This window comes from Hordeum vulgare, chromosome 1H (genome assembly GCF_904849725.1).
Source record: "Hordeum vulgare subsp. vulgare chromosome 1H, MorexV3_pseudomolecules_assembly, whole genome shotgun sequence".
Lineage (NCBI taxonomy): Eukaryota > Viridiplantae > Streptophyta > Magnoliopsida > Poales > Poaceae > Hordeum > Hordeum vulgare.
In genome coordinates, this window is record NC_058518.1 from 74797472 (window position 1) to 74820483 (window position 23012).

The 23012-nt window shown below is 43.8% G+C and overlaps 1 pseudogene; it reads right to left on the reverse strand.

Moving 5' to 3' along the window:
• Positions 1-485: 485 nt before the first annotated feature.
• On the reverse strand, positions 486-3079 carry LOC123407294 (annotated as a pseudogene).
• Between the last annotated feature and the right edge of the window lie 19933 nt (positions 3080-23012).

A 23012-nucleotide genomic window follows, 5' to 3' on the forward strand; every position in this document is an offset into this window, starting at 1 on the left:
TCATGAGCACTCTGTCAAGCGTCTCAGTATTGTTTTAATTCCAATAAAATTTCGATCATGTAATTCAATCTCTCTTAAATCCAAGCTACCAACGACATCATTAAATCGGTTTCGCCACCCGCACAAAACTGGGTCTGCTCTGCACCATAGAAAACCACCAAGATCCATATGAAACCCTTGTCTATATTGCAAGTGAAATTTTACAGAACAAAAGCTAATTTTAGAAGATAGCCAAAATGGACAGGCTGCTAAATTAACTATTGATACATGTATTTGTATCATTGTATGAGCCACATATCGCAGCTAATAATACTGCTGACATTTCCTCCAGTAGCAATACCATAATCCCACTTCACAGCAAAACTGATACTGAAGATAACCTTGAAGGCACATAAAATTTTCATCATAGCATTGAAACATAAGCATCAGGTACATCAAGCTCATCTCTAAAAGATAGCAAAGTGTTTCAGCAACTGCTTCAAGGCTCATCTTGGCTCGAGCTTTGTAATGGTCATTCCATTCGAAGACGCCGATTCTGAGTTACCACTGCATCCACTCAATCTGTCACAGAAGGCTGGCATGGAAACAGAAGGGAGACGAACACTCTGGCTGGTAAGCATGGCATTTACCAATGACATTGTCGGCCTATCTTCAGGCCTGTTCTGCACACACAACAGCCCGATTTGGATGCACTTCAGCACCTGGTCAACGTGAGAGGGATGGCCGCTAAGGTATGGATCGACCAACTCGATGACATTTCCCCTGGTCCAGTGCTCCCATACCTGCACCAGATTGGTAAATTATTCAGTTATTATGATAGGGATTCAGCCGCACGCACAGAGTTAACTAGCATTGGTTCTTAAGTACTTACAAGATTTACAAGATAAACATATTTCTCAGAGTTGCATGAGCCATTGTTTCTTCTTCCTGTGACGATCTCCAAAACCAAAACACCGAAGCTGAACGCGTCCGACTTTGCTGAGTATTGACCATGCATGGCATATTCAGGCGACATGTATCCACTGCAAGAATAACATAACTGTTACTATAGGTTCTACTTTGAAGCCTAACTATCAAATGCCGACTGTGCTTACTATGTCCCGGCAATACGTCTAGTGACATCTTCTGATTGATCCCCTCCAAATATCTTCGCTAAGCCAAAGTAGGAAATCTTAGGGTTGTAATCAAAGTCCAACAAAACGTTGCTTGCTTTCAGGTCCCGGTGAATTATCTTCAGTTGAGAATCTTCGTGGAGATATTGTAATCCCCTAGCAACTCCACTGATAATCTTGAATCTCCTCCCCCAGTCTAGGTCTTTGCGTTTCTCAGAATCTGTCATTCATAAAAGAAGTATTAGCATTGCAGTGACAGTTTGGTGGCAGTTGCACTACAATTAAAGCTTGGAAAATTTTCCTTTTGAGAAATTAATAGTAAAAAAGTGGTACCAAAAAGAATGGTATCAAGGCTTCTGTTTGGCATGAATTCATAAACAAGTATTTTCTCTTGTTCTTCCAAACAAACGCCTACGAGGCTCACAAGATTCCTGTGGCGAAGCTTAGCAACAAGGACTAGTTCACTTTTTAGTTCCCCTATTCCTTGTCTGGAACTCTGAGATAGCCTTTTTGCTGCTATTTGTTTACCGTCAGGTAGGACTCCCTGTGAAAGAAAAGATACACACTGATTGGTAAACATATAAAGCTGATAAATAGTACTCCCTCCATCCGGAAATACTTGTCCTAGAAATGAATAAAATGAATGTATCTATAACTAAAATAAGTGTAGATACATCCATTTCTAGGACAAGTATTTCCGGACAGAGGGAGTGCATATGACACAGTTTGTACCTTATAAACCATCCCAAAACCTCCTTTACCAAGCATATTTCCTTCGCCGAAGTCATTTGTAGCCACTCTTAGCGTTGATAGATTGAGAAGAAGTGAATCGATGCTTTGAGTATCATCCAACAGATCACTGTATCTGAAGTCAGTCAGTGCGGCCCCAGCAGTCTTGGATATCCGAAAAGTCCTGTCTCGGCGGCACATCCGAGATAGAAAGAACAAGACGATTGCAAGGATCATCAAAACTGCAGCAACCCCACCAACAGTTGAAACAATGACCATTGTTTTCTTCCTTTGCTGATCTGGCAGCTCGGATGCTGCAAGCCTGAGGAGGAGTGTGCCTCCTCCAATTCCCCTGTACTGTTCTTGGAGATTTATCAGGTCCCCATGCCAAACAAAACATCCAGTGTAATTGTAAGCGTAAGCAGTGCAAGAGCAACTATTCAGACAAACCACCTGACATTCCTGAGAGCTTGTAGCCACTGCACCCTGAGAGTTATCAGGTAGACGCACATCTTCCATGACATGGAACTTGTCAGATGGAGCGTGTGCAGAAGTCAAGTTGGTCTGGCACTGCAATGGTGTGTTCCGCTTGCACCCACCACTGTAATCCTGGAGATCCCAGTCACTCTGAACCTTCTGGCTGAACCCCTTGATGCAGTTGCAGTGCGGCAGCACAGTTCCATTGCAGCTGCTGTATGCCCCACAGAGCGCATACACCTCACAGTGAGTCCGTGGCTGGGACCAGAACAAGACCCACTCCCGTGAGTAATCCAACCATATCAGCTGCTTGATCTCTCCGGTCACGTCAATGATGAACCTCGAGAGTATTGAATCATTCTTCACCGAGTAGTACGAGTAGCTTTCTTTGGCGTTGTTGACGAATTGGAAGTCGTAAATGTAACCGGCCGTCATCTCTGGCATAAGGCTAAATCTATTGCCGTCCCAGGGGCCACTGGTCCAGTAGTTTATGGATTCATTCCACCGAATGAAGTACTGTGTGCTGCCATTGGGGTCTAGCTCCAGAGAGAACAACCCAGGAGATGGGTCTGCGCTGTTCTTCCAAGGAACAAGCTTCTGGCTTAGACCCGTGGCTTTGTTCAGCCCAAGTTTTGACCCTGGAAGAAAGGTGTTTGTGGGATGGTCTATGCTTTGCCAATAAACCATTGATGAATTGGAGGCATCGGTGAGTTCGAGACTACCGCTATCCCTGATGATGGCCATGGTGGAGTTGGAGGCTATACTTACATTGGTCGACCATAGCTGCTGATTAGTGTATTTATCACGGAGGACAAGGTTGCCGTCACGGGCGATTTCCAAGGAGACAAAGGCTGGTTCAGACACCAGCATGTCGGTGGTTGCCGTCCACACGGTGGTCAGTGGTATAGTGCTGTACCATATGGCTATGTAGTAGCTGGAAGTGGTGGTGTTACCTCGTGGTGGGGAGTAGAAGCCCAAGGCGAACTTGCTGCCCTGGGACAAAATCTGCTGTGAACCGGACAATGGTGTGGTGGAGGTGATGGTGTCGACGGCTGTGCAGAGTAGGAATTGGCCGAATAGGAGGAGGAAAACGAGAGGAGCCATGGATGGGAACTTGGAAGAATACCCAGCCACCCAGAGCTGGAAGGAGCGTGGGAGTTTGAACTTTCTGAGTAACTCGTCGTAGTGCTTGGATGTATATAGGTTTCTAGGTTGGCAAGCAACAAGGCTCCACCTCAAATTAGTAAGGGTCCTTCTTTGACACTAGCTAGGCTATTTGAAAGGTACACACACCCAACGCCATTATGGTGCTGAATGATGGGTCAGTTAACATAATGCAAACTAGTCACTGGTGTTGAAAATTAAGAGAGGATTGACTGTGGGTTTTTTCCCTTGATAAATTGTTCTGCCTATTTTATTCATTCCAGCTCAACTTAAGCAATTCCTTGGACTGTGAAACTTGACCCAGAGTCTCGTTCTCGCTCAACAAGCACACTCAGTTTCCAGGAAGCTTACCACCGATGGGCATTATTCAGCAAAGACTGCTTATAATTTCCAATTTCTCGCTAGAATTCCACAGAAGCAGAATTCATATTATGTGGAGAGCCAAGGTGGAAGGGAAGTGACAGCTCTACATATGGTTCCTGTACAGCTGATCGACCAACAGCCTTGGGATGCCCCCCATGATGATGCTTGTAAGCTTTGTGACCACGTGCTCAAATTGCAAACCATTCACCAATTCACCTCCTGATGAAGAAGCAGAAGCAGAGGACCTGCTACATTCCTAAAGCAAGATAGGTGTTTTTCCTTTGTGTTTTTCTCCTTCCTTCCCAGTGAGGGTATTCTAGGCTGAATTGGAGAGCATATTGCACCTTTCAGTTCTGAGAGTGGATTTTTGGAAGTTCCACAGAGCTCGGAAATTTGAAAATTTGAAAAACCAATTTTTAAAATTTCAAACGATTGTGAAAAAAATACGCATGTATATCACTGATTGCAATTTTTAATGGTATACTTCATCCCTGTAAATTTTCACGACGAAATATGTTTTGATGTGGTATCAGGTTTTGTTTTTTGTGTAGCTCACATCACAACGTATGTCATCATGAAAATTTACAGATATGTAGCACAACATCCCTATATATACATGTGTAATTTTTTTCAGAGATCTTTGAAACTTAAACAGTTGATTTTTTATTTTTTCAAAGATCAGGCTTCATGGAGCCCGAGCAATATTGACGATTTTCGCCTTTTCATTATTATGAAAATGGTATTTGCTTGTCGCTGCTATATATTTGTGGACACAAAAGCTAATTTTTGCTCCCATGATGACTTTAGTTGGAAAGCGAAAAAGAAGACTTGTCTAAAGGTAGAGAAGTCCTGCCACAACAGCGAGAGCTCTAGGGTACCAGTCGTATCGTTGACTTGGAATGACTGTCTAAGGGCCTGTTTGATTTCCAGCCACACAAGTCAAAATTTGACAGCCACAGTTTAGTTGGTATATGTTTGGTTTTTGCCACATTTTGATTTGTCATACTTTATTATCGCTATGGCCTATTTGTCATAGAGTTAATTTTTTTATCAACTTTTATTAAAGTTTGACGTTTGTTTTTTCAGCCACACTTTGTGGCTTGCCACACTTTAATAACTTGCCACACTTTGTTTTGACAAAATTAGTCTTCAATCAAACAGGCCCTAAATCTTCCCTCAAAACAGACTTGTCTGTCATCTTGCAACTACTAGTGTTGTACTAGTACTTTGCTCGATGCCAAGTCTGTCATCTTGCAACTACTAGTATTGTACTAGTACTTTGGTCGATGCCTCAGAATTATAACTAGAGGTTGAAGTAAAATCCACATTCTACCAGGTATGTAATCGCCGCATCAATGCTATGCCCGTATATGCGAGGGCCGGAGTTGTGCGTGCAGGTCTTTTTTGTTGTTGGAAAAAATGTGCGTGCAGATCTATCAAGGAGAAAGACAAGGAAAAGATGGCGAGGAGAGGAGAAAGTTGACTTAGGCCAACGCGACCCAATTTTCGATCCAAATTTACATTTTAGAACGTATCTTATACTCCCTTTGTATAAGTTTTTTTAGAGGTTTCACTACCGACGGATGTATATAAACATACTTTGGAGCGTACATTCATTCATTTTGCTTCGTATGTAGTCACTAGTGGAATCTTTAAAAATACTTATATTTGACGACGTGGTCCCCCCTTCCCCCACGTCGTCCTCCCCCGAGGGCGACTCGGGCGGCGCATCTCACCTCCACAACGGGTCGTCCCCCTGCTCTCACCCTCCTCGCCGCCGCCCATAAGCCTCCGTCGGGCAAAGGCCCGCGCGGATCTGGTGGCGGCGGGGCTCTGGCGCGCCACAACGGCTTGGCTGCGAGCGGGGGATCGTGCTGCGGCAGCGGTACGATGCTCCTCCGCGCGCGCCATTCATGCTCTGTGGTGGCGGGGGAGGGCGAGAGGGCTCACGGCGGGGTGGTGGGAGTCGTGTGCTCCGACCATATAAGGCATGCAAGGGGCTTTCGGCGCGTGCAGATCTGGCGCCTTGCGGGAGCTGGCGCGCGGGGAGTCTGTCCTCCTTGCACGGCGTTGCGGCTCCGGCTGGTGAGGCCCCGAGGCTGCGTCTCTGCCGGGTGGCGGCCGCGGTGGCATCATCGGCAGGATCTGGGGTTACGCCCCGATGGTTCCTGCCCGGCGAGTGGAGGTGGGGTGGCGTCCCCCTTCCCATGTCTTCGGGCCTTTCTTCCGCGTTGTCGTGCTGCGTGGGAGTGGTGCCAGATCCGGTTGCTTTGGCCGGGTCCGGCTCGTCTGCAACTGCTAGCGATTGGGTTGGTGGTGCTGCGACGACGGTTGGCGGTGGCTCTCGCGTGCTGCCGGCGCAGCGGCTTCTCGGGAGGTGTGCGGACTAGCGGAGGTGCGGCGCGTGGGGATGTGGTGTTGGGCGATGCTCCGAGCGAAAGCTTGCTCGCCGGTGGTGTCCGCGTTTGTGGACGTACGTTACCTCCTTGGAGGCGTCGTCAAGGAGTCCATCCCCTGCACACCTCCGGTCCCATGTCTTCGGGTGAAAACCTAAAGCCTGGTCAGGATGCGCGTCGGCGTCGACATCGTCGCTTCCCCTTTGGGGCATTGTCTTGTAGGTCTTGGGATCCGGTTTGCGCTCTCCATGGGCTAGACGCTCACGGCGTTGCAGTCGGCTAGTGCCCCGACTGGCAGTGTGGAGGTTCTGGCGTCGCGTCTTGTATGGCGTCGGTGGTGATGGTGCGGCCGATCTGGGGTCGACGGTGGTGTGTGTCGTGCTTGAGTGCTCCTGGTGCGGCTCTGCTTGGCAGTCACTGCAACTACGATGTTGGCACACTGGTGTCATGGCGTCGTCTCGCCCCTCGCTTTTTCCGTTCGAATGCACCCCCGACACATGTGGTATCGTGGCGTCGCGCAGTCTCGGTTTATGAGGTGCCATTGGATTGCGTCGATGCTGTAGTGCTTCAGTTTGGTTTGCTATGCGATGCCTTCGATTATGCCATTGGCACACAGGTGCTGTGCCGTTGTCTCGGCCTTGTGTGACCTTCGACGGTGCCTCGTGATATAGGTCTCTGGGTCGCGACGTTGTGCGGTCTTGGTTGTGTGAGGTATCGTTGGATTGCGTCGGCGGTGCAGTGTCGTGGTTTGGTCCGGCTGGTCAATGTTTTTGTCTTCTCCTACGACGCTCTTTGTTGTGTTTTCCTTCCTTGTTCTCCCTGTTAGGTGTGTTGTTGCGTGTGTTTTTTGTTTATCTCTTATTTCTTGTATCCTCTGTGTTTCTGGTTCGTTTAAACCTATCTTGCGAGGCTGCAAAGCCTCATAGGCAAATATGAAATACAAATCACGTGGTCGAGGGGCTTCCTCTCCTCTTCCGGTGAAAATTAAAAAAAACTTATATTTAGAAATGAAGGGAGTAGTATGGTTTCATTCACCTTACATCATAAATTGTTATTCAAGCCTATTTGTCTTAACAGGCCGCATCGGCAACTGCTTTTTTCATGCCGCATCGACAGCTGCTTTTTTCATCCACATGGATGTTGATAAAAATGATACGTTGATTCTAATCACTATGTCGCTAGTAATTGAGCGGGCCCAACAAATCGACAAGGTGGAGGAAAAGAATCCTAAAGGTAAACGTTTTCCGTCCGTGCGCCGGCCAAACATTCGTCCGGGCGCACGCGCGTCGTCGATCTCGCGATCTCCTCTCCATCCCGAACGGCCCGCGATATTCTCCTCATCCCGAACGGCTCGCGCGCGCTGCGACGACATGGTCGAATGGATCTTTAAGAGGAAGACAGACGCTGACGGTAATGTGACCGTTTATAAAGCTCGACTTGTGGCAAAGGGTTTTTCACAAGTTCAAGGAGTTGACTACGATGAGACTTTCTCACCCGTAGCGATGCTTAAGTCCGTCAGAATCATGTTAGCAATAGCTGCATTTTTCGATTATGAAATCTGGCAGATGGATGTCAAAACGGCGTTCCTTAACGTTTTCCTTAAGGAAGAGTTGTATATGATACAACCCGAAGGTTTTGTCGATCCTAAGAATGCTAACAAGGTGTGCAAGCTCCAACGATCCATTTATGGGCTGGTGCAAGCATCTCGGAGTTGGAACAAACGCTTTGATGAGGTGATCAAAGCATTTGGGTTTATACAAGTGGTTGGAGAATCTTGTATTTACAAGAAAGTGAGTGGGAGCTCTATGGCGTTTCTAATATTATATGTGGATGACATATTACTGATTGGAAACAACGTAGAGTTTTTAGAGAGCATAAAGGATTACTTGAATAAAAGTTTCTCTATGAAGGACCTAGGAGAAGCTGCTTACATTCTAGGCATTAAGATCTATAGGGATAGATCAAAACGCGTGATAGGACTTTCACAAAGCACATACCTTGATAAAGTTTTGAAGAGGTTCAAAATGGAACAGTCCAAGAAAGGGTTCTTGCCAGTTCTACAAGGTACGAGATTGAGTAAGACTCAGTGCCCAGCAACTGATGAAGATAGAGAGCATATGCGCTCCGTCCCCTATGCTTCAGCCATAGGTTCTATCATGTATGCGATGCTGTGCACTAGACCGGATGTTAGCCTGGCCATAAGTATGGCAGGTAGGTTCCAGAGTAATCCAGGAGTGGATCACTGGACAGCGGTCAAGAATATCCTGAAGTACCTGAAAAGGACTAAGGAGATGTTTCTCGTGTATGGAGGTGACGAAGAGCTCGCCGTAAAAGGTTACGTCGATGCAAGCTTTGACACAGATCCGGACGATTCTAAGTCGCAAACCGGATACGTATTTATTCTTAATGGGGGTGCAGTAAGCTGGTGCAGTTCCAAGCAAAGTGTCGTAGCAGATTCTAAATGTGAAGCGGAGTACATGGCTGCCTCGGAGGCGGCTAAGGAGGGTGTCTGGATGAAGCAGTTCATGACGGATCTTGGAGTGGTGCCAAGCGCACTGAATCCAATAACCTTGTTCTGTGACAACACTGGTGCCATTGCCTTAGCAAAGGAACCACGGTTTCACAAGAAGACCAGACACATCAAACGACGCTTCAACCTCATCCGCGACTACGTCGAGGGAGAGGACGTGAATATATGCAAAGTGCACACGGATCTGAATGTAGCGGACCCGCTGACTAAACCTCTTCCACGGCCAAAGCATGATCAACACCAGAACTGTATGGGTGTTAGATTTATTACGATGTAATTCACATGGTGATGTGAGGGCTAGATTATTGACTCTAGTGCAAGTGGGAGACTGTTGGAATTATGCCCTAGAGGCAATAATAAATATAGTTATTATTATAATTCCTGTATCAAGATAATCGTTTATTATCCATGCTATAATTGTATTGAATGAAGACTCATTTACATGTGTGGATACATAGACAAAACACCGTCCCTAGCAAGCCTCTAGTTGGCTAGCCAGTTGATCAAAGATAGTCAGTGTCTTCTGATTATGAACAAGGTGTTGTTGCTTGATAACTGGATCACGTCATTAGGAGAATCACGTGATGGACTAGACCCAAACTAATAGACGTAGCATGTTGATCGTGTCATTTTGTTGCTACTGTTTTCTGCATGTCAAGTATTTATTCCTATGACCATGAGATCATATAACTCACTGACACCGGAGGAATGCTTTGTGTGTATCAAACTTCGCAACGTAACTGGGTGACTATAAATATGCTCTACAGGTATCTCCGAAGGTGTTAGTTGAGTTAGTATGGATCAAGACTAGGATTTGTCACTCCGTGTGAACAGAGAGGTATCTCGGGGCCCACTCGGTAATACAACATCACACACAAGCCTTGCAAGCAATGTAACTTAGTGTAAGTTGCGGGATCTTGTATTACGGAACGAGTAAAGAGACTTGCCGGTAAACGAGATTGAAATAGGTATACGGATACTGACGATCGAATCTCGGGCAAGTAACATACCGAAGGACAAAGGGAATGACATACGGGATTATATGAATCCTTGGCACTGAGGTTCAAACGATAAGATCTTCGTAGAATATGTAGGATCCAATATGGGCATCCAGGTCCCGCTATTGGATATTGACCGAGGAGTCTCTCGGATCATGTCTACATAGTTCTCGAACCCGCAGGGTCTGCACACTTAAGGTTCGACGTTGTTTTATGCGTATTTGAGTTATATGGTTGGTTACCGAATGTTGTTCGGAGTCCCGGATGAGATCACGGAAGTCACGAGGGTTTCCGGAATAGTCCGGAAACGAAGATTGATATATAGGATGACCTCATTTGATTACCGGAAGGTTTTCGGAGTTACCGGGAATGTACCGGGAATGACGAATGGGTTCCGGGAGTTCAACGGGGGGGGGGGGGGGGGCAACCCACCCCGGGAAGCCCATAGGCCTTGAGGGTGGCGCACCAGCCCTTAGTGGGCTGGTGGGATAGCCCAAAAGGGCTCTATGCGCCAAGAAGAGAAAATCAAGAGAAAAGAAAAGAAAAGAGGAGGAGGTGGGAAGGAAGGGGGACTCCCTCCCACCAAACCAAGTCCAACTCGGTTTGGGGGGGGGGGGAGTCCTCCCCCCTTGGACTCGGCCGACCCCCTTGGGGCTCCTTGAGCCCCAAGGCAAGGTCCCCTCCCTCCCACCTATATATACGGAGGTTTTAGGGCTGATTTGAGACGACTTTTCCACGGCAGCCCGACCACATACCTCCACGGTTTTTCCTCTAGATCGCGTTTCTGCGGAGCTCGGGCGGAGCCCTGCTGAGACAAGGTCATCACCAACCTCCGGAGCGCCGTCACGCTGCCGGTGAACTCTTCTACCTCTCCGTCTCTCTTGCTGGATCAAGAAGGCCGAGATCATCGTCGAGCTGTACGTGTGCTGAACGCGGAGGTGCCGTCCGTTCGGTACTAGATCGTGGGACTGATCGCGGGGCGGATCGAGGGACGTGAGGACGTTCCACTACATCAACCGCGTTCACTAATGCTTCTGCTGTACGATCTACAAGGGTACGTAGATCACTCATCCCCTCTCGTAGATGGACATCACCATGATAGGTCTTCGTGCGCGTAGGAAATTTTTTGTTTCCCATGCGACGTTCCCCAACAGACCGACGGGTATGAGCAGCGGCGAGTGCGCCGACACTGCGAGTGCGCCGGCGAGCGGCGGGGGCAGCGAACGGTCGGGGCGAGCTGAGTCCCGGAACGCGGGGCAGCCGGGGCGGCGAGCGGTCTGGACGAGCTGAGTCACGGAGCTGCATCCATGGTGCTTCGACGGGCGGCCGAGGCGGCGACCGACGATGAGGGCGACCAGCGGTGAGGAGGTGAGGCGAGACGGTCGGCGCGTGCTGGGGCGTGGGCGCGTGCGAGGATGACGGGCGGTGGGGGCTCACGTGACGAGATCTGACGGTCAAGGGGCCCCTGATCCGACGGCTGCTGGGCGACCGACGTGAGCCCTCGGGCCGGCGCGCCGGCACCTAGCACTGCCCAATCCTAAAATATCACTAGCCGCATAATAGTGAAGGCTAGCCGTCCAAATGCTTGGCTGTAGCTCCCAAGCGAAGTGTTGTTTGAAAATATTGAAAAACGGCTCTAGTCTTGTACCAGTGTATTATAAAAAAAACATAAATCATGATTTCAAATGAAAATGATAAAATTGTGCTATTTTAACCATAATATTTAGAAAAATGTTCATGAATGTATTCATAAAATATATTTATGAATTTCTTTAAACTGTGGAGATTTTAAAAGGATTTTTTTTTCAAAATATTCGTGAGATAAAAGGATTTTTCACAAATTTAAAGAAAAATATCATAGTCGCAATCGATTGGAAAATAACTTATGATTGGGATCAACCTTCTTAAAAACAAACAATTGCGACCTCCTTACAAAAATATGCAATCGTGGCCCATTTACAAACTTATTATTGCGACCCTCTTAAAAGCATGCAATTGCGACCCCTCCTACAAAACATGCAGTCGCGGCCCTCACTTAAAAGCATGCAATTCCAACCCCTTGAAACACTTGCAGTTTCGACACCTTGAAAACATCTATTTGTGATCCCATTTTAAAACTTAGATTTGCAACCCCTTTTGAAAATCATGCAGTTGTGATCCTTCTTAAAAAACATGTAGTTGCGATCTCCTATTGAAAACATGCAGTTGCGATCCCGTAGAAAAACATGCAGTTATGACCCTTATTGAAAACATGCAGTTGCTACCCCTCTCAAAAAACGTGCACTTACCACACATCTTGAAACACATGTAGTTGGGATTCACCTTAAAAACATGTAGTCACAACCCACATTTAAAACATGTAGTTGCGGCTCGTCTTGAAAAACATGCAATTACGCCTCTGTCTTAAAAAAATGCAGCTCGAACCCAAACTGAATAACCTGCAGTTGCAACCCCGTTTTGAAGGCATGCAATTACAACTCGTTTTAAAAACATGTAGTTGTGACCTCATTTAAAAACTTTGAGTTGCAAACTTCATTTGAAAACATGCAGTCGCGGATCCATTTCAAAACTTACAACTACGATGTGTGTAGTTGTGGTGTTTCCCCTTAATAGTTTGTTTCGGCACAACGAAAACACAAAACTAATAATAATATGGGCAAAAACACGATGAAATAAAAATAGCTACAGATTACAAAGGGGGTGTTTCTTTTCAGGGACTTTTTGCTGTAGGGACTAATAAAATTCTCTTTTAATCCCATGTGAAAGAAACATGAGGGACTTTTAGGGACTAAAAGAGGGTATTTGAGACTAAAGGAAGAAGTCCCTATGGGAGGGACTTTTTGGGACTTTTTGACACTTTTTCCAACAGTGCCCCTACTTTTAGCATGTCATTTAATAACTTCTAGTATGTTATTAGGGGTAACATGGTTTTTTTGTATGTCATTTAATGACCTCTAGTCCATGTTTAGTCCTTGAAAATAAACGGATAGGGACTAGAGACTTTTTAGTTGGGACTAAAAAAAGTCTTAGGACTTTTTAAAGAAACAGGGCCAAAAAAGTATACACACCCAAACAATGAAAAAAGCGCTTGCCCCTCCCCCTCTCAGCCCTTGCTCTTTCTATCGCGACGAGAATACACACAAAAGATAATGAAAGAGGAGCGGGGAATAGGAATGGATCTCGCTGGATCTTGTTATACAGCGTTAACAACACGCTTAAACAGGCTGCTAGCAGAGAGAGAGAGAAAACAACAGAGGGAAATGGCCGGAGAAAAAAAACCCGGGCACATAACTTGCCCATCTAGGACAAGGCACAAATCGTGACGAGATATATCCAACGGTTCATGTGGTGAATGATGCCAAACTATAACTCAGCTAGCTGAGTTATAGCAAGACTGAATTTACATCGTATTTGTGATGAAACTGATAGCGTGCGGACTCGCACGACACACGCCCTTGTCCCAGCATATCGGCAGCACAACGTTCCTACCTGCCTTTTTCTTTCAAAAACCCTCTCGCCCTTCCACTTCCATCATAGCCACCGTCCCAAACTACGCCACTGTCGCCATCCCGGTCGCCACTCCGTCCCATTGATACGTTCATTTTGCATCATGTTTTTTTATTGTTATTTATAGTGTTTTTATGCATTTTGTTACTTGGTGAAGTAATTCTAATGCCTTTTCTATCATAATGTGCAAGGTTTACATCAAGTGAGAGAATGCCGACAGAGGGAATTCTGGACCTGAAAAATCTATGTCAGAGATACCTATTCTGTACATCTTCAATTGGGCTGAAAATTTATGGATATTTATTTTATAATAAATAAATAAAATACTGGAGCGAACAAGTGTTGGAGGGGGGCCACCACACGCCCACTAGACACCAGGGCATGCGAGGCCCCGTGGCACGGCCTGATGTCTAGTGGGCCATCTGGCTCACCTGGCCCACCTCTAGCGATCATCTTATGTTAGAAAATCTCTTTTACCCTGAAAAAAATTAAGAGGAGGACTTTTGGGACAAAGCGCCGTCCTCTCGAGGTGGAACCTGGCAGGAGCACTTTTGCCCTCCGGCGGAGCGGTTCCGCAGGAGGAACTTCCCTCCCGGAGGGGGAAATCGAGGCCATCGTCATCACCAACAACCCTCTTATCTTGGGGAGGCCAATCTTCATCAACACCATCTCCTGTGAAAACCCTTGTTCATCTCTTGCACTCAATCTTGTACCGGAACCTCGGATTGGTACATGGGGTGTGTCTAGTAGTGTAGATTACATCTTATAGTTGATGCTTTATGGTTTATTTGGTGGAATATTATATATTTATATCCATTATGCTATTTAATACCTCTCTGATCATGAACATGTTTATCACTTGTGAGTAGTTACTTTTGTTCTTGAGGCCACGAGAGAAATCATGTTGCAAGTAGTCATGTGAAGTTGATATTCGTTCGATATTTTGATGATATGAATGTTGTGATTCCCTTAGTGGTGTTATGTGAACGTCGAATACATAACACTTCACCATATTTGGGCCTAAGGGAATGCATTCTGGAGTAGTAATTAGAGGGTGGGTTGCGATAGTGATAGAAACTTAAACCCCAGTCTATGCACTACTTCGTAAGGGGCTGATTTGGATCCCTATGTTTAATGCTATGGTTATAATTTATTCTTAATACTTTTCTTGTAGTTGTGGATGCTTGCGGGAGGTATAATCATAAGTGGGAGGTTTGTTCAAGTAAGAACATCACCCATGCATGGGTCCACCCACATATCAAATTATCAAAATACCGAACGCGAATTGACCCAACATGACGAAAGTGACTAGATGAATTTCCTCTGTCCCCTCAAGAACGCTTTGCCTATTATAAGAATCTATTTCGGCCTGTTCTTTGACATAAAAGGATTGGGCTAACTTGGTGCACCAATTGTTACTATTTCTACTTATCACTTGTTACAATTACCTTGCTATCAAAAAACTTGTTACCACTATTTCAGTGCTTGCGGAAATTACCTTGTTGAAAACCGCTTGTCATTTCCTTCCGCTCCTCATTGGGCTCGATACTCTTACTTACTGAAAGGACTATGATTGAACCCCTATACTTGTTGGTCATCAAGAATCATTTCTGGCGCCGCTGCCGAGGAGTGAAGCGCCTTTGGTAAGCGGAATTTGGTAAGGGAAAATTTATATTACATGCTGAAATTTACTGTTACTTGTCACTATGGAAAGTAATCCTTTGAGGGGCTTGTTCGGGGTATCTTCACCTCGACCGGAAACACCAAGAGTTGTCCCTCAACCTGCTGAATCTACTAAAAATGTTTATTATGAAATTCCTTCAAGTATGATAGAGGAACTGCTAGCTAATCCTTATGCACGAGATGGAACAAAACATCCCGACATGCACCTAATCTATGTGGATGAAGTTTGTGGATTATTTAAGCTTGCAGGTTTATCTGGAGATGAAGTCAAGAAGATGGTTGTCCCTTTATATTAGGGGGGGGGGAAGCATTGACATGGTATAGGCTATGTGATGATACATGATCTTGGAACTGGAATCGGTTGCAATTGGAGTTTCATCAAAAAAATTATCCTATGCATCTTGTTCATCACGATCCGAATTTTATCTATAATTTTTGGCCTCGTGAAGGAGAAAGTATCGCTCTAGTTTGGGGGAGGCTGAATTAAATGTTATATTCATGCCCCAATCATGAGGTCTTGAGAGAAATTATTATTTAGAATTTTTATGCTTGGCTTTCTTGTAATGATCAAACCATGCTCGATACTTCTTGCTATGGTTCCTTTATGAAGAAGACTATTGAATTCAGGTGAGATCTTTTAGAAAGAATTAAACGTAACTCTTAAAATTGGGAGCTTGGCGAAGGTAAAGAGTCAGGTATAAAATCTAAGTTTGATTGTGCTAAATCTTTTATGAATACCGATGCTTTTAATGATTTTAGCACTAAGTATGGACTTGACTCTGAGATAGTAGCCTCACTGTGTGAAAGTTTTGCTGCTCATGTTGACCTCCCTAAGGAGAAATGGTTTAAATATCGTCCACCTACTAAAGAAAAAAACAAAGAACCAATTAAAGTTGAGGCTGAAACTATCATTTACAATGTTGAACCAGTTGTGCAACTTCCTGTTAAAACTCTAGGAGGTCCTACTCCACCCAAGAGCGATCCTGTGTTTGAATTAAAGCAATTGCCCGACACTTTGAAATATGCTTATCTTGATGAAAATAAGATATATCCTGTTAATATTATTGCTAACTTTACACTACATGAAGAATAAAGATTGTTAAAAACTTTAAGGAAGCACCGAGCTGCTATTGGGTATACTCTTGATGATCTTAAGGGCATTAGTCCTACTCTTTGTCACCACAAGATTAATATGGAACCAGATGCTAAACCCGTTGTTGATCACCAACGAAGACTGAATCCCAAAATGAAAGAAGTGGTAAGAAATGAAATATTAAAGCTTCTGGAAGCAGATATAATTTATCCCATAGCTGATAGTAGATGGGTAAGTCCCGTTCATTGTGTCCCTAAGAAAGGAGGTATTACTGTTTGATGACGAGTTGATGAATATACTTCTCGCTCCTCGTTGGTTACCCCAAGTGGAAGGTGGAGATGTAGTCAGCAGCAAGTTTTCCCTTACACGGAGATTGTAAGGTTTATCGAACCAGGAGGACTCCGAGGAGCAACAAGTAGGTGTCCCCTGCCCTGGCGCAAGCAGAAGACGTGGACCTGCATACACAGCAAATAACTTTGCTCCCAACGAGTACAGAGAGGTTGTCAATCTCTCCGGCCTTGTAGTTTGCAAAGGATCAAAACACATGCGGGAATAGTGATAGTGACTGCAACGGAAAAGTAAATGAAAGTAGTAAATGATGGAGGTGTAAGCAATGGTGGTGATATGGACCAGAGTCACATGATGTTCACTAGTGACATCTCTCTCACAAAAGACAATAAACAACTATGCTTGGGTAAACAAATTATAGCTGGGCAATTGACATAATTATAAACGCACCGCAATGCTAATTATGCTACTTGAAAGTTAGAGGCTCAATAGTAATGGGCAGTACGCCAACACAAGTAGACCGTTTATTCATCAACATCTACTTACTAATCATCCACCTTGAGATATCTATCCATAACATCTCGCTGGTATTAAGTTGCGAGCCCAAACCAAAGTATAAACTCAAAGCAACAGACAACTGCATTAACGAACTATGCGTAATGTAAACAATCCTGGCATCCATGGTCACAAACACCGTTGTTTTCCCCTGGTGGCAACAACACATCCCCTAGTCTCATGTTTCTGTCACTCAAGCTAGACATCAGGGGGCATGAACCCACAATCATGCATAACGCTCCCTCTTGGAGTTACAATCTACTACTTGGCCAAAGCAATAAAGAGCAACGGAGAACATGCATGAATCACTAAAGGACATAATATAAAAGTATAATCAAATATATAACTCATAACAATCTGAACATAATCTCATAATCCATCTGATCCCAACAAACCGAGCATAGTAATAGTAGGAAAATTACATAGATGCCTTGATCATGTTGGGCAGCTCACAAGGGCTAATCATGGAAGCACAAGATTGGAGAGAAGAAATCACATAGCTACTAGTAATGGACTCATGGTCCAAGGAGGAATACTCACGACACGTCCGAGAAGCGTCCATGGTGGTGGAGAAGCTCCCGGAGGTCAATCCTCCCTCTGGCAGGGTGCCGGGAAGAGGTCTCCTGACGCTCCCGATCTCGGAAGCGCTGCAGCGGTGGAACGATGGAAAAATTCGTGATTCTGGATGTGATGGAGGGTTTCCTCTCGGAGGAGTAAATATATGCCAAAGGAGGGCGTCAGAAGAGGTGGGGCCTACCCAGGCGGCGTGTGGGCATGACCAGGGGCCAGGGCGCGCCAGGAGGTCGCCTCGGCAGCCCCTAGCTCCCCTTTGGCCCATCTTTGGTGATCTGGAAGCTTCCGTTATGCTGATTTTTATATATTTTTCTCGAGATTTTTGGGGCTCCGGAAAATTGGGTAAAAGCCCGTGCAAAAAAGACATCAACAGACAGAAACTGGCATTGGGTGCGCTGAGTTAGTAGGTTATTCCAAATATGTGTAAAAGGACATAAAAGTGTAGCAAAACATATAACAATGTCACCTAAAAGATCATGGAACAAGCAGAAATTATAGATACATTTGTGACGTATCAACATCCCCAAGCTTAATTCCTGCTCGTCCTCGAGTAGGTAAATGATAACATAATAATTTCTGTGATGACATGCTAACACACATATAAGAACTTCGAAGTAAAGCAAGTAAGATATGCAATTCAAGTTAAGACAATAACAAGCAAGAGTCTATATTTAGTATTGAGTTTAGCAAAGTAAGAACATAAAGGTGCAAGAGCTCTCGCTGTCCGTGACTCGAATGTCTCCAAATGGTGTTTGCATGCAAGAAGTGGGAGATGGGTTTAGAGAATAAAATATATTTTAAATTGAGAACTCAATCTACTAAAACTCACACTTGGTCTCCCCTTCTACACTCTTGTTTTTAAAGGCTCACATCAATGAGGACAACCATAGGCGAGAGGAAGCCAAATGATAGATATGATGTGAGGAGTAGGCATTGCCATGCAACAGATGCACATATGAGCTAAGGTAAGCTCTCCAATGGAACTAGTGGGGGTGCATCCAACTCGCTTGCTCATGAAGACCAGAGCTCATTTGAGGAGGCTCATCCTAGGAATATACAAGCCAAGTTTTATAGTGTAAGGGTCCCCACATAGTTATGCATGAATGATAATCTCAATGTAGTACAAATATAGCAATGGAGTACGAGTGTGGATCTTTCAAAAGGAATAGTAGTGTTTCCCCTTCTCTCTTTTTTTTTTTTTTTTTTTCTATTTATCTCTCATTTGTCCTCTTTGGGATCTCTCATTTGTCCTCTTTGGGATCTTTTCCTCTCTTAAGGGCAACACTCTATGTTATACAAGAATAAAAATAAGATCATCACACTTTATAAGAAGTACTCAACATAAAGACAAGTGAAAACTATCATGATGTATGCAAATGTATGCCTCTGACAGTGTAGGAGGATATGCAATGAAACTAATGCGTCATGTAGCAAATAATAAGGGTAAGGCCCAACTAGCATGCGGCTCCTCGATCAAGCAAAAGCATGTATGACATGAAGATCAAGTCATGAGATGGTGGATGTTGCATGGCAATGTATCTCGGAAAGGCTATAGAAATGCCTTAATAGGTAGGTATGGTGGCTATTTTGAGGAAAGATATAATGAGGCTTATGATGACATAGCGTATCATGCCAAGGGTTTGGATGCACCGACGAAGTTTGCACCAACTCTCAAAGTGAGGAAGGGCAATGCACGGTACCGAAGAGGCTAGCAAAATATGAATGGTGGAAGTGCCAACAATCAAATACTCACATTAGTCCGAAGAACTCATACACTTATTATCGGTAACTCTCTATCTAGTTAGGAGATTCACAAAGATACAAGTACCCCGAGGAGGAGTGTTTGGGGGTTTGGTTATCCTTGCGCATCCTCGACCCATGGTAACCTAAGGGTACTCTATATATTCCAACCGCTCCAGAGGTTAGCGATCAATTTAGTAGCTAGAGTTCTCAACTACTTTTTAGTTTTTGAAAAACACACGGATTTCCCAAAATACGACACCTATCACTAATAGGCTCAAGCTCTTGGCACCAATAATCCAAACATTATTCAAATCAATACCTCAAAACTATTGCAAGTTACTACTATACTTAAATAGCAACCTCAATTACCTACTCATGCAAGACACACAACTTAGTGCAACGAGCCAACTCTCTAAAAAAGATAAGCATGATAACTCAAGAGAGTTCCAAAGGCAACCTAAATAAAATCTCTTAAAAAGATATAGCATGAAAACTAAGAGCTAAGCATGACAGTAGCTATGTAAAGATAAATAACACACAAAAAGGATAAGCATGAAAACCTATGTTGTGTTCTAGAGTGGAATGGAGCGTGTTTCTCTCCCAAACAAGGCAAGCTAGGTTCTGACTTGTTATGAACAGCAAGAAAAACTAAAACAAACTAAAATGTAAAGAGCGGGACGCTCCAAGCATAGCACATAACATATGAAGTGATGAAAATATAGCATGGAGATGGACGAACTGATGATTGTTGATAGAGAAGGGGATGCACATGGGCATCCCCAAGCTTAGACGCTTGAGTCTCTTTGAATATTTCTTGGGGGTGCATGGGGTCATCCCAAAGCTTGAGCGCTTGACACTCCTGGATCTTCTTTCATCATCTTCCATCGCATACTTGAAAACTCCCTTCATACGAAACTCATCATAAGCTGATTAGAGTGGTTAGTACCCATGATAAAATAATTCATTACCTACTGGAAATAATGATTTTCATGAAAATATACTGTTTCCCATGATTGCAAAAAGGTTTTTGCAAAGTAAAAGCAAGCTTAAGATTTGCAAAATGATGAAAATGCAAAACGTGGCAGAATCTGTGAAAAACAGAACAACAGGTAGTAAATAATTTTTTCGAGGCACTTCTGCAACTCAAATCAAAAAACTCAAAACAGATGTGAGAAATACAATTATATAGATCATGCTTTCAAAAAAATTCAGATAAAAAAGATGATCTGGTGATTTTTGGCAAATTTTTCCGTCAAGGAGACATAATCTGTTTCTCGATAGCATGTCATAACTTTTGAACTTTCTTGCAATCGGAGGCTAAAACTTGGTAGAAAGCTTGAAAATAAAGATATAATGATGTTTCTACAGTAGTAATAAGCATCAAGACCAGTAAAACTGAAAGTAATAACAAATTGGGTTGCCTCCCAACTAGCGCTTTCTTTTATGCCTTTGAGCTAGGTATGATGCAAAAAGATCAAGTATTATCAACTCCATAAGAATAACTTGCCCGAATAACGGACTCATAAGGTAACTTAATCTTCTTTCGAGGGAAGTGTTCCATTCACTTTTTAAGGGTAAATTGGAATCTAATGGTCCCTGCTTTCATGTCAATGATAGCACCAACGGTGCGGAGAAAAGGACGTCCCAAAATAATTGGACATGAGGGGTCACACTCAATGTCCATACTAAGAAAATCAACGGGCACATAATTATCATTGCCAACAATAAGAACATCATCAATTCTCCCTAAAGGTTTCTTTATGGAAGAATCAACAAGATTATCACCAAAAGAACATTGATCATAAGGTTTCAAATCAAGCATATCATACATTCTTTTGGGCATAACGGAGGCACTAGCTCCAACATCACATAAAGCAAAGCAAGAGATATTATTCAATTTAATCTTGACCATAGGATCCCAGCCATCTTCTAGTTTCCTAGGAATAGAAGTCTCTAGCTTGAGCTTCTCCTCCCTAGCTTTGATAAGAGCATTGGTAATATGCTCGGTGAAGGCAATATTGAGTGTACTAGTGTGGGGGTCTTTAGCCATTCTTTGCAAAAAAATGATAACTTCGGAAAGACTACAATTATCAAAATCAAGATTACTACCATTAATTAAAGTGGTGGTAATGTCATCTAAGCTCATTCTTTTGGTAGTCTCTAAATTCAAAGGACCTTCTTGTCCTATAGTTGAGGTATTAGCATCACCATTAATAGGTCCATTGGGACTAGGGGTGTGATGGCTGCTAAAAGTTTTGAGATCCTCAACAACTTGTATAGTAGGAATGGTAGTATGTGTAGGAAGGCTCTTAATCCTATCTTCCTCTTCTTTTTCTTTAGCCCATCTATCTTTAAGTTTGGCTAGCATTCTTATGTTCTCATTAATTTGGACTTGGATAGCATTCATGGGTGTGGCGTTCCTTTCCTCAAGGGGGGAGTTCTAATTTTAAGCATCTCTACATCATGAGCTATGTTGTCCACCTTCAAACACAGACTATCTATTTTCCAATATCTCTTCTACACTCTTGTTGAAGGCTTTTTGAGAAGTGATAAAGTCTTTAAGCATGCTCTCTAATTCAGAAATGGAGTTTTTGGTGTTAGGATAATTGTTGTTGTTCCCATAGTTGTTGGATGGGAACGGTCTAGGATTGCTACTAAAATTACTCCTATAAGCATTATTGTTAAAGTTGTTCCTAGAGATAAAATTAACATCAACTTGATCTCTTTCTTGAGCAACCAAATAATTTAAAGGAACATCATGAGGATCAATAGGAGCTTCCTTAGTGAGTAAAGACATGATCATGTCAACCTTATCATTGAGGGAGGAGATCTCCTCAATAGAGTTTACCTTCCTACCTGTTGGAGCTCTCTTGGTGTGCCATTCAGAATAATTTGTCATCATCTCATCCAATAGCTTTGTGGCAGCACCAAGTGTAGTTGATATAAAGGTTCCTCCCACGGCCAAGTTTAACAGATTCTGCGAGGTAAAGTTCAATCCTGCATAGAAAGTTTGATAACCATCCAAGTAGTCAAACCATGTGTAGGGTAATTCTTAACAAGAGATTTCATACGTTCCCAAGCTTGAGAAACGTGTTCATTATCCAGTTGCCTAAAATTCATAATGTTACTTCTTAACTGGATAATATTAGAAGGCGGGTAATACTTCCCAATAAAATCATCTTTGCACTTATCCCAAGAATTTATGCTATTCCTAGGCAAAGATTGAAGCCACACTTTAGCTCCTCCTCTCAAGGAGAAAGGAAATAGCTTAAGTTTAACAATATCACCATCTACTTCTTTATATTTTTGCATGTCACAAAGCTCAACAAAATTGTTCAAGTGCAAAGCAGCATCATCTCCAGCACCGGAGAATTGATCTTTCATAACAAGGTTCAGTAAAGTAGGTTTAATCTCATAGGAGGTAGCCCGAGTGGCGGGAGCAACAATAGGAGTGCAAATAAAGTCATTGTTGTTGTGACTAGTGAAGTCACACAACTTGGTGTTCTCAGTGGAACCCATAGCAGCAACAACAAGCAAGAACAAAGCAACTAATTTTTTTTGTGGTTTTTGGTATAAGACTCTAAAGCAAAAACTAGAAAGCAAACTAACAAGACGAAAAAGCAAAGGTAAACGATAGCATGCAACTTCCCTATCTTGAAGACCGGAGTCCCCGGCAACGGCGCCAGAAAACTTGCTTTATGATGAGTTGATGAATATCTTTTCGCTCCTCGTTGGTTACCCCAAGTGGAAGGTGGAGATGTAGTCAGCAGCAAGTTTTCCCTTACACGAAGACTGTAAGGT